This window comes from Danio rerio, chromosome 17, assembly GCF_052040795.2.
Source record: "Danio rerio strain M-AB ecotype USA chromosome 17, GRCz13ab, whole genome shotgun sequence".
NCBI classification, from domain to species: Eukaryota; Metazoa; Chordata; class Actinopteri; order Cypriniformes; family Danionidae; genus Danio; species Danio rerio.
Genome location: NC_141037.1, coordinates 19,943,062 through 19,956,038, shown reverse-complemented (window position 1 = coordinate 19,956,038; position 12,977 = coordinate 19,943,062). Strand labels below are relative to the sequence as shown.

At 38.0% G+C, this 12,977-nt stretch overlaps 1 long non-coding RNA gene across 5 annotated transcripts in view; it reads left to right on the top strand.

Moving 5' to 3' along the window:
* The window catches only part of LOC147833057 (uncharacterized), a 48,689-nt gene that overhangs the window by 16,203 nt on the left and 19,509 nt on the right, over nucleotides 1-12,977 (top strand). For 2 of the 5 annotated variants that reach the window (XR_015513278.1, XR_015513282.1), the window contains one exon: nucleotides 3,079-3,111. The exons of 1 other annotated variant lie outside the window; for it this stretch is intronic. This is a non-coding gene — a long non-coding RNA (uncharacterized LOC147833057). Of the gene's footprint in view, nucleotides 1-3,078; nucleotides 3,112-7,624; nucleotides 9,383-9,430; nucleotides 10,676-12,977 lie in introns of those variants that run through there. 2 more of the 5 variants (XR_015513276.1, XR_015513279.1) reach the window with 2 other exon arrangements.

Below are 12,977 nucleotides of genomic sequence, written 5' to 3'. Positions count from 1 at the left end.
CAAGTATTTATTTATTTATTTATTTGTTTATTTAAAAAAACAAACACTAATATAGCATCAAGTTATCTTCTGATACTGTAACTTCCTCACCCCAAAGCTTATATACAGATTAATGAAGGTTTTAAAGAATATGTTTGCTACTTTTGTACATTTTGTCTTATTAGTGAAGTAAAATCACTATCCATTGAGACAATCCCCTTTTCCTTTTCTTCAATGCATTCAAAATAATGAGAATACTTCCATCACAGAAAGGTAAGACTCTGTCTGTTCAGATGAGACAGCATTCTCTCATTGAGTGCATGATCCAGCGTGACTGTTTTAATTTTAATTCTGCAATTTATTTTTTTAAAGCGAATTAATTAAACTAAAAAAATAACTTGCATTATTTAAAAAAAAAAGTTATTCAAATATTATTATTACATTACTTTAATGCATTACTTTACTCATTACTTAGAAAAGTAATATAATTTTTTCGTTACCTCAACATTGCTCGTCAGTTTCACTTCTAACAAAGCTGCAGTCTGATCTTTTGAGTTTGACAAAAGCATCCTTGAGTGGAAGAGTTGATACTGTGTCCTGTGTGCGAGTGAGGTTAAAGGTGCGATCACACTGGACTTTTCTCCTCATAGACTTCCATTCATACGCATGCGCGAGCTTGTGCGACAAGGTGTTCGCTGCATTGCAAAGTTCAAGCTTGGTGAACTCTGAACAGCTAAATTGCATCACTTGACCACATGAGACAATCTAGGATCAAAACATGACCTCTCTGAACAGAAATTCAAAACATGAACCAATCGCTCGCTTTTTTAATGTCTAATTATCTTGTTTAATCAGGCCCCTTTTTGCAGTGCCGTATGACAGAATTTCGCAAACTCAAACTCCAGTGTGACCGCAGCTTAATTGTGTGATTGCAATGGAGGTCAACTGGTAGAAGTTGTGCAGGTAAACCTTACTCACCTGGCCACAAGAAGCACACCAGTGACTGATGTTGGAGGCTTTGGTTTTTAACATACTAGCATCCTCTCGTCCCATACTGGTAACACTGGTTTCAATCTAACTCTAAGTATTACGAGCACTACTAAAGTTGTTGCATTTGTGCCATGGCCTGGATGGGAGTAAAACTTAAATTAGTTAGTCTAATGGTCATTTGTATGAGTTATGTAGGTAAAAAAAAATAGGCTGTGGTATTTAGTGTCTTTGTTTGCATTCTCACCATGCATCGTCCTTGTTTTAATCATTATTTTTAAATTGCTGATTTCTCATTGTTTTAGAGGAAACTTTGAGGCTGTTCAGAGATCATAAAAACTGACTTCATAAGCAAAGCTCAAAGGGCACTTGACCATTAGCTGTCGATCTCTCCTCTACACAAGAAAAATCCCAGAGCACTTTCCACCATGTCAAACCGCCTGACTGACAGCAACATTTGTATTCTATACTGCTGTTAAGGTCTTTTGTTGGCAGTGCAACAGATATGAGAGTAGCCAAACTGCTATGATACAATGATACCACCGTAACTAGAAAACGAGTCCTCTGAGTGTGCCGTTTGTTTGGACTCTTCTCTGTTTTTCCTTCATATTCCCATTTTGCCGCCTGCAAACCTCACTTTCCAGTGTGTTTACTGCAGTCAAACAGATATGGGGTCTATTTCCTCTAATCTAGTCTCCTTGTGACTTTGATAGTGGGTCCGCAGGGGTATGTTTTGCTGTGTTCATGTCCATATTGCTGCAGCATGTACAGATTACAAAATATGCACTCTCCTTGTGTTCAATAGCTTTGAATGCTTAAAGGGATAGTTCACCTATAAATGGAAATTGACATTATTGCTCACATTTGTGTCTGTATGTGCTTTTCACTCTATAGGGATCATAATAAGAGACATTTTCCACAAATCAAGAGGTCTTTTAATATGTCATCCAAATCTTATTTATTCATTCATTCATTTTTCTTTGGGTTAGTCACTTTATTCATAAGGGGTTGTCACAGCGGTTGTAACCGGCAACTTATCTAGCATATATTTTACACAGCGGATGCCTTTCCAGCCACAACACAGTACTGGGAAACACCTATACACACTCATTCACACTCATACACTACGGCCAATTTAGTTTACCCAAATCACATGTCATTGGACTGTCGGGGACACCTGGAGGAAACTCACACCAACTCGGGGAGAACAAGCAAACTCCACACAGAAATGCCAAGTGGTCCACCCAGGACTCAAATGAGCAACCTTCTTCCTGTGAGGTGACAGTGCTAACCACTGAGCCACTGTGTCACCATCAATTCTTATTATAAATTCTTTTTATGAATATATGACAGGTTTTTTGTCTGCCATGTTGAGTTTGAAAATTTGTAATGTCTATTTGTTAGATTTTTTCAGTGAATTGTTTGATCATACTCATAAAATTTTGATAATATGAAAATTGCATTTTTTATTCAAATTGTTTGTGTCCTGAAACGGAAACTTGAAGCCAGGGCAGGGCATATATTAACCCCTCCCTTTTATAAGAAAAACAACCAATAGCATTTTGTTTTTACCACAGCGCAGTGAGATTAGTTGAGATCAAGTGCATCAAATAAAAAGCAAATGACAAGTATCTTGAAGGGTCCAGTACATGGGTGCGGGACAGGTGGGACATAGATAGAATTTGATTGGTCAGAAGATTTAATGAGAAACTAAAGTATGAGGTGATTTCACAAATCATTGATCCATTAAAGCAAAACTGCAAGCTTTGGAGGTTTATATCAGGTTTATATCTCAACAATATCAAAAACTCTTTTATCACATTCTCATTATGGGGTGTTGTGTGTCGGATTTTAAGGAAATAAATTAATTTAATCCATTTTGGAATAAGGCTGTAACATAGAATGTGGAAAAAGTGAAGCATTATAAATACTTTCCGGGTGCACTGTATTTTTAAAACAAACACACTTATACAAACATCTAATAAACTTTATTTTAACTTCACAGGACCTTTAACAGAAGCCTTATGGACTACTATGTGTATTATATCTTGAATAAGTCTGAATGTTCCATTTAAAGCATCTAAAGAAAACTCCTTTCTTTTTGTTTCACAGAAGGAAGTCAGTCAAATTTGGAACAGCGTGAGAGTGAGTAAATTATAACATAATTTTGATTGCAAGAAGTGAACAGCAATTAATGAACGGCAAACTAAATCTGCACAAATTATACTCTCATACACAAAACAGCCCTTTTATCTGATTACCTTTCTTCATACTTTGACAATGACCCCCGGGCGGCTTTCTATGCCATTTAAGCATTACCATGTAGTTTGTGCATTTATTCATCAGGACCTCTCACCTATGATAATGCTAGCTTTGTACACAGGTTGCGTTCGACTGACCTGCGTTTGATCTCCATCCTATTTTCTGATGTCCGTATGTCTAGCTTCTGTTAATGGGGCCATGGTGGTCATTATCAAAATCTAATCCGTTTGGTCGAGGGGACATATGCATAAATAGTGATAAAGAAAGAGGGCAGCTGTCTGTAAAGGTTAGATGGAGATGACTGCAGAGAAAGGCCAATATTGTCTGATAATACGGCGGTAGCACGGCTCTGTAATTATGAGGTGTCGCCCCATGCAGCTGCTTCCGCCCTGGCTGGCACTGGGTGATGACACCAGAGCGAAATATAGCACGGAGGTCTCTCCAAACAGCCCTTGTGTCAAAGGGGTTGACATTTGAATTCTGATGTGCCCAGAGACATTTACATACTGCTCTCATTACCAGACATTTATCTGTGCTTGTGCTTTCAGACAACATACAAAGAGTTCACCCTGACTTCAGTGTTGAAATGGAAAATAGACAGCAGGCATGGATGTTTCATTTGTTGACAGGACAGTAGTGAGTTAACAAAAAGTTTTGGGGGCAAAATGCAAGGTGAATTCATACTAACATTAGCACGCAGGCTAAACTTCACTTAAAAAATCTTACTACTATTTACAATAAGGGTAACACTTTACAATAAGGTTCATTAGTTAATGCATTTACTAACATGAACTAATCATGAACATCACATGTACAGCATTTATTAATCATAATTAAACATTTACTAATGCATTATTAACATCCAAGTCCATGCTTGTTAACATTAGTTAATGCATTAACATGAGCTAACAATGAATTACTGTATTTTCATCAACTAACGTTAGCTAACATGAACAAATACAGTAGTAAATGTATTGTTCATTGTTTGTTCATGTTAGTAAATGCATTAATTAACATTAACTAATGAACCTTATTGTAAAGTGTGACCACAATAAGTTAAAACAACACAATTCTTGAGTTTTTTAGGGGATAACTTAATGATTTTACGTTCAATCCACTTAAATTTGTAAACATGTAATTAGTTCACTTATTTTCTTCATGTTGACCAACACTAATCAGTTATTTGGAATATACAGTAGCATTTTTACAGTGTTAGTTTAGCTAAATGCTAATGTTTGTGATGGTAGGTGTTGAGATTTTTCAGAAATGGTTCATACACATGAAACCTAATGAGTCAAGATAGAAACGAAATTTCGATTTGGAATTTGAAAACAAGCTTTGTAATGTAACTTGTCATTTAATTTTGTTGTTTATTGTAAAGTCTGAATACAAATCTGAACACCCAGGGCTTAATTTGTGCCAGAGCACGCCGGATCCAGATCTGGCACCTCTGTAATCTGATCCGGCACTTCGTTTTATTGATCCCCCACCTCATCCTCAATCCGTGGTTCACTTTCACTTTCTTCCGCAACGCCCCAACCCTCTTCACTTTCGTCCACAACAACTCCCCCGCTTTTCACTTTTGTCCGCGACACCCCTCCGCCATCCAAGGCCCTGCATCATTTGTTTATATGGCAAAACATGTCTTTTCACCAAGAACAGACTTCAAAGGCAGATACGGATTAGATCAGGGCCTGGTTAAAAGTGTTCTGTTAATACTGTACAGCTTGGTTTAAGGAGTGTGGCTCTGTATATATTATTGTATCATTGCATACAGGTGTATTTTAGCTGACTCTATTCCATGACCTAATTTGTTAATGTAAATAGAAAATAACAACGGAAGTAAAACAGATCCTTGGGGAAGCCCCCCAATGCCATGTCAATGCTAACATGAACAGGATGAATTATTATTTTTAACAGAAACACATCGAGTGTGATCAAAAAAAAAAATTCAAACCAATTTAGAGCAGGTTGACTAAAACCTAAAAGCCTAACTCTCTGTTAAATTAGTTTATGATCTACAGAGTCAAAAGCTTTGGACAAATCAATAAATGGAATAGCACTGGACTGTTTACTGTCTAAAGAGGATGTGCAACGCAATCTCACGGCAATTCGTAACTTTTTGATTTAGTGGCTAATTCGTATGAATTCGTACGATCTAGTTCGTACAATTTAGTACGATTTGCTCATCCCCCAATGACGGTTGGGTTTAGGGGTGGGTTTAGGTGCCACGCCTCCTTTTTAAAATCGTACAATTTCGTACGACTGAACTCGTATGAATCCGTATGAATTAGCCACTAAACTGGCAAAACGTAAAAAACTTACGTTTTCTTGTGAGATCAGGCTGGGATGTGATGTCTTAAATCATGTTTTGAAGATGAACAAAGTTCTTAGGGGACCGGACCTTGTAAGTAATTAATGAAAAGGTTTGGGCAAACTAACTCTTTAAGTTTAAAACAGCTGGCCAAAACCAACTTTCTGGAAAAGTTCAGTCTGGATGGGTAAACCCTTCAAACTACCACTGGTCCATGGCAATTGTTTTTGTGTGCTACTAAACAAATATTTTACGTAATTTTATTGGTAATACTTTATTTTGATGGTCAATTTGAGTATTAGTTGACTATCTGTTAATAATGTTCCTTCAACAGACATTTAACTGACTTTAAGACACTTTGCAAGTACATGTCAACTTACTCTAACCCTAACCCCAACCTAACAGTCTACTTATAATCTGAGAACTAGTTGGCATGTAGATGCAATGTAACTTAAATTCAACGACCATCAAAATGAAGTGTGACCCTTTTATCTGTTAAATCTGCTGTGAACTTATTGAAATATTAGCCTAAAATATCAGTGGATACTTTAACTAAATTTGTTGCATTTAAATGGTTCAGCTGAAGATAACTTTTGAGAACTCCTGGTTTATTTGTACAAGTCAATTAACCTTTGCCTGTTTTAAAATGCGTATTTTTCAATCAGTGCTTCCAGAACAGACTAAACTAGAGCTTCGGTTTACGTAACCAGTTCTGCGGGGGCAAGATCACTGGGGTGAAAAGGTCCCTGCGAGAGAAAAGAGAGAGCTGGAGGAGGGTTTGACGTTGAAGTTGAAGCCTGTTCTTTTGTGCAGCCGCTCTTGATCATTTACATCAAGTTGACATTCGGAGAGTTTACTCTGGGGTCTGTAATTGTATTCTTTCTCCAGTTCTGCATTGCCAACCGTGAAAATGGAATCTTATCAACCCTGACCAATTTTTAATGTACAAAATGAATTGGCAGAGGTTCAAAAAAAGGGAGCTACAATTCAAATCAGGTGAATGATACATGTATTTTTTTCCTCTCCGAAATCCTCCTAGCTGTTAGAAGCCCCCCCTTCCCAATCAACCCCCGCTCACCGCTATCAAATTACAATGGATTTATTTTTCTTTCAGGGGAAGGGCAGGAGCCACGAGGGCTGAGGGAGGGTAATAGGAGGTGTTCTAACTGGAGGAAGAGGTTGAATTGCTCAGATTTATTGTAGTCTTAGCGGTGGATGAACTAATTGAATTGATGACCTAAAACAAGGACGAACAGTTTCTATTTTGCTGAGATCACTCTATCAGAAAGATTGAGAGCCATATTTCATTCATCGTAGCATAGGTTAGCACTGGGGTTGAGGTAAAACATTGAGTTACTGATCCAAGGATCCCTTTACTTTTTGATGCTTTAATACTCAGTTCACCTAATTGCAATAAAGGCTAGATCAGGCAAAAATGGATTTGACCTTAATGTGGTTTTCACCACGATGCTTCAAGTTTCCTGGAGAAAAGGTCACCATGGTGTTAACAGTCACACCTCAGCTGGTTGTACCTCCATTTAAGATCCCTAACTAGACAAAGTTTTGATGGTACGAGCAGGATCTTGATAGAATCATGAGATGATCACTATATATCAGTGATTTGAACTTCATATAATTCATCACATTAGCTTTTTCTCTGAAATTATCTTTTTTTTTTTTAGATCCTGGTTAAAATTTCATAGGTGGAGCGAAACGAAAGTTATACATATGTTAAAATCACATCGGTGACAAAGATCATGTAGAAGTGAACAGCATCCTCAGTCACGCTTGTGGTGCTAATCTCTCTTTTTGAAATCAAAATTAGATTTGGAGCAAGGGAACAAACAGGGGGCGAGACTTTGGCGTAATATTTTAATCAAATTGTCATGAATGACTGGATACAATTAGAGAAGCTGTCAATCAGAAACGCAGGGACCCTTTTGTTGCTCATCTGTCAGAGGCTCGGATGCAGACAGGGCATGATGGGCCGGCATCATGATGACCTTTTATGGGACACATATATGAGCTTCTTCCTCCATTTTTTGGTCAGTTCCTTTATTATTCTGAACTTTTTTTTTTCAGGAATAGCTGAACAAGTGCACGGCACCCTGTTAGGCTTATCTTTTCAGGCCTGCGATTGGCTGATGCATCATCAGACGGCAGTGAGGGACAAATCTGCTAATCTTTTTAAATGACATTAGAGCTCATGCAGAGCTGCATAGGCACGTTTGAGAAGGAACACCATCAGAAAAATGACTGCCATGGATGACATGTTCACCCTTATTAAAAGGAACGGCAGCATGCTCTCCGTAACCAACCCCCCATTCCTTTTTTTCCTCTTTTATTGTATTTTGCATGAGCACTTTAAAAACTAAACAAGTGTGAAAACGATCACTTATTAGAGCAATTTAGGCTCGAGAGTCCTTGACAGTGTGAATAAACGGCCTGATTTGGCTTAACAGCAGTAATCTTTGAACATTGGGGTGTCTGCGCATGGTGAGATAATCAATTTCTGACACACCTAAAGAAAACAAGCATTTTCTTTCCTTAATTGGGCTATTATAAGTGCATGAGGCATAGACAAACGAGAAAAGCATTTTTTCATCACTGACTTTTGGGAGGAATGTGTTTGTTTCCCTTCAGTTCCTTTGCTTTTTCTACTTCAGTAGAAGAAAACATTTTTTGTTGTTTGCTTTTTGGGGGGGAATTGCATTGGGAAAAACAACAGACCACAACACAATTGCTCCGCTACTAAAGTCGCTATTCAGTTGCTAACACAGACGCAAACACTGCTATACAGTGCATCCGGAAAGTATTCAAAGCGATTCACTTTTCGGCTTTATTCTATGTTACAGCCTTATTCCAAAATGGACAAAATCATTTAATTCCTCAAAATTCTACACACAATACCCCATAATGGCCATGTGAAAAAAGATATTTTTTTAATTGTTGCAAATTTATTACAAATAAAAGCTTTAAAAAAAAACGCATGTACATTAGTATTCACAGTCTTTGCAGTAAAGCTTTAAGTTGAGCTCAGGTACATTCTTTTTCCGCTGATCAATCTTGAGATGTTTCAGCACCCTTAATTATAATTCACCTGTGGTAAATTCAGTTGATTACACATGATTTGAAAAGGCATACAGTCTATGTAAGGTCTTAGGGTTGACAGTGCATGTCAAAGCACAAACCAAGCAAGAAGACAGAGGAATTGTCTGTAGACCTCAAAATCAAGATTGTCTTGAGGCACAAGGCTGGGTTAGAGGGTTACAGAAACATTTTTGCTGCTCTGAAAGTTCCAATGAGCACAGTGGCCTCCAGTCAGGGAGGTAATCAATAAACCAATGGTCACTCTGTCTGAGCTCCAGCGTTGTTATTTGGAAAGAAGAAAACCTTACAGAAGGAAAACCATCTGTGCAGCAATCCACCAATCAGGTCTGTATGGTAAAGTGGCCAGATGGAAGCCACTCCCCGCCTGAAATTTGTCAAAAGGCATCTGAAGGACTCAGATAATAAGAAGCAAAATTCTCTGGTCTGATGAGACAAAAATTTAACTCTTTGGAGGGACTGCCAGGCGTTACGTTTGGAGAAAACAAATCAGCAAGAACTGGAAGACTAGTCAGGATAGAGGGAAAGATGAATGCAGCAATGTACAGAGACATCCTGAACAAAAACCTGCGTCAGAGTGCTCTTGACCTCAGACTGGGGCGACGGTCCAGCGGGACAATGACCCAAAGCACACCACCAAAATATCAAAGTAGTGGCTTCACAACAACTCAGTGAATATCATTAAGTGGCCCAGCCAGAGCCCAGACCAATATCTTATTGAACATCTTTGGAGTGATCTGAAAATGGCTGTACACTGTCGCTTCCCACCCAACCTGATAGAGCTTGAAAGGTACTGCAAAAAGGAATGGGCAAAAATTCCCTAAGACAGGTGTGCCAAGCTTGTGGCATCATATTAAAAAAGACTTGAGGCTGTATTTGCTACCAATGGTGCATCAACAAAGTATTGAGCAAAGGTTGTGAATACTCAGGTGCGTGTGATTTTTTTTTTTTTTAGCTTTTTTTTTCAATAAAATTGTAACAATTTCAAAAAAAAATTTTTTTCAACTGGTCATTATGGGGTATTGTGTGTAGATTTCTGAGAAAATAAATGAATTTAATCCATTTTGGAATAAGGCTGTAACTAAAAAAAACTTTCCGGATGCATTGTACATGTACATACTGTGTGTGTGTTGTGCACTAAACTACGGTTCATTCCCCTGAGTCTAGCACTAATAATATGTGTCATTTTCTATGAGTCGGTATATGTTCATGACTGATATGTTAACAGCCTAGCCTGTAATCTCCAATAATTATGTAACGGTGAAGTGAATTAATTTGTTTAAAAATTAATGATTGATTTGATATACTGCCTTGGAGACCAAAAGTGCATGCAATCATGCATATGTATTTAACAATCGGGGACATGGTTCTACACCTGGAGCAATTATAATGTAATTCCATACATGATGTGCTGCTGCCGGAACCATCCGCTGGTGTGATTGACTGATCACGTGACATCATACAGAATATTCTGCTGTCAGTCAAAGTGTCTACCTATGATGATACTGCCAAACCAAATCCTTAGCAATGTTTTACTCTTAGTAGGTATTCTTTTGTTTTTTTTTTGTTTTTTATGTTTTCCTGCACCTACTTTTACTATGACACTCAGTCCTGTCTGTCTGTCTATCTACCTTGATGTCAAAACGTTGTAAAAGAACAAAAAATAATCATGTCAAAAATGCTAATCGATTTGATGTCAATTTACAGTTTTGATATCAAAACAACATTAAATTGACATCTAACACTGGCATTAAAAATACTTCATTAATCAATTACAGGTTTTTTTTTTATCATGTTTTGCCGTGTTTTAATTCGTAATTGAACATTTCAGATGAACAACATCTGAAGAATCTCTTTTATTATGATGTGTCATTATTTTTGTGATCAAAAAGGACTCAATGTGTGGATATCAAATGGACATCAAGGTTTTGACATCAAATCAGTTCGCATTGTTGATCTTTCTTTCTTTCTTTCTTTCTTTTTGTATACTTTATCTGCATGAGAATCTAAACATTTGACTAACTCTATATCAGTATTGTGTAAGTTACTTTAAAAAAGTAATCAGATTATTAAATACTTTACCATAAAGTTACTTTAAAACATATAAAATATATCTATAACAATACAAAATCAACTGCAGCTCTTTCAGTAATTTAATGTTCACTTAAAAATATTGACATAAAAAAAACTTAAGGAGTTTTCCCAAAACATAAAATTCTCTCATCATTCACTTGTTCCAAACCTGTTTTTTGTTTTTTTTAACACAAAAAAAGACATTTAGAAGAAATACTGGATATTATTGACATCCATAGCATAAAACGCACTGCAGTGTTTGGGTGTTTGTCTGAGGTAAATAGTCTACCAAAATGTGTATTTTCCAAAGTATGAAACTGATCGGTTAGTTCTTGTGACGTGACACGCGGTTTTCAAATGGGTATGCCAAATGCGAGCGCACGCAATATGCGCTCCCAATATGTGCGATGTGTGAATGACCCCATAAGCAGCTACGCTTCTCTTCACATTCCTTCACTCCCGATCCTGCACAAAAATCCAGTTTAGGCTAAGTTGGGCTCTGTGTTTTTGGGCGCCGGTGTCCTCCTTGGTGATGAGTATTGTCATAGAATGCTTTCTGTTCAAGTCCTTGTCAAGTTAAAAGTAGTTGAAAGTTCTTTAGAGACTGGACATAGACTGAATTTCACAGTAATATTTTTTTGTTTTTACACTGTATTTCCACTTGAAGAAGCAACCGCTCTCAACAGCAACCTTCAGCTCGCGTTCTCCAGCAATTTAAAAGTACATGCTTATTAACTAAAGTTGCAGCAGAAAACATGATTTAAAAGAAGCAGTTTTTTCTTCTAAAAACTATAACTGTAACATAAGTAATGCATTTACACTGAACTTAGTAATTGTAATCAAATTACACAAATGTAAAATGTAGTTTGTTACATTACTGCGTCCATCAAAAATGTAATTAGAATACAGTAACGCGCTACTGTGGAACGTTTTACATCCAACTCTGCTCTTTATGTATCATTCTATACTGTAAGTATATCCATAGTGTATGGCAATATGCATATTCATCTAACTATATCCAAATATAACTGTATCTGTTCGCCTTTCTCTCTGTTTTCAGTCACCAATTTGCCTCGCGTTCAGTTTGTTTGATTTCTCTTCATTCTCGGTCTCATTCATCTACATCAAGGCCTTCTTTCAGTTTGGAGATTGAACTGCAGCCAACCTTTACCACTTAATCAGGGGGTTAATACCACACTCAGCGACGGCGCTGTGTTGGACATATTGAGATGTCAACCCATTTACAAAGTGTGCATAGGAAATTACAGAGGTCCTGTGTCATTTACACTCCATCTGCCCCCTGATGCTATAAAACCCAAGAAGGGTGGAATCTAGGAGGCAGAAAAGAAGGTGTTCATCAAACCAACAGCCCACCGTTCTTGAAATGGCCGGCGCCCTCGCGTTTCCCCCCCTCGACTTTCTTCCTCCGCTCCCCATCTTCCGGATCACAGCCGGTCCTGTGAAATATAACTTGTGGTGTCGGCGACCCGCGCACGCGCTTCAGCAATATGCTCTCACTCAATCAGATTTGCATAAGTAAGCTCTCAGCAGGCCTGCTCCACTGCCCAGGTGCAGGCCTATTTGCATATAGAACTGTGAGAGGCTCCCTAGAGTCACTTTAGACTCCAGTGGCTGCTGAGTGAGCTTACGGGCCGCGGCACTGGAGATGAAATTTGAATTAAAAACCTTGGCCGTGCTGTTTTTTTTTTCTTGTGCAAAGGGGGGAAATGGGGCCGGTGAGGAGGCACATAGGCATTGAGCTCGGAGACAGATAGATGGGCCGGGATGGGGGGTGTAGATGGATGACTGGACAGAGGAAGCTGGATAGGCTGCTCTGAAAGGCACGGTGAATCTTAACGTGGTGGGATTTTTGACTTATGTGTTTGCCATGAGCTCGCTTGTCATTCATATTGTATGTCCCGCCGGCAGTGACTTTATGAAGTCATAGTGTGCGTATGTTTTGTAATGTAATTTAAGGGTACCTTCTGTGGGATACCAATATAAGTGCTATTATAATGCATTTCTTCTAAGCACAGGTACACTTTGGTTTGAGAGAGGAGCCGGATTTTGGAAATTACACACTAACAGTTGTTTATAATTGTTTATTTTAACTATTGACACTGCATACAGTAGCAGTGCTGCTAGCATGAACACAATGTGTTTTGTAAAATGGCATATGTGAAGGATATGGTGTAGAATAAGTACACAAAAGAAAGCAGTCTAACAATTGTTGTTATGTTTTGCACTACCCTCC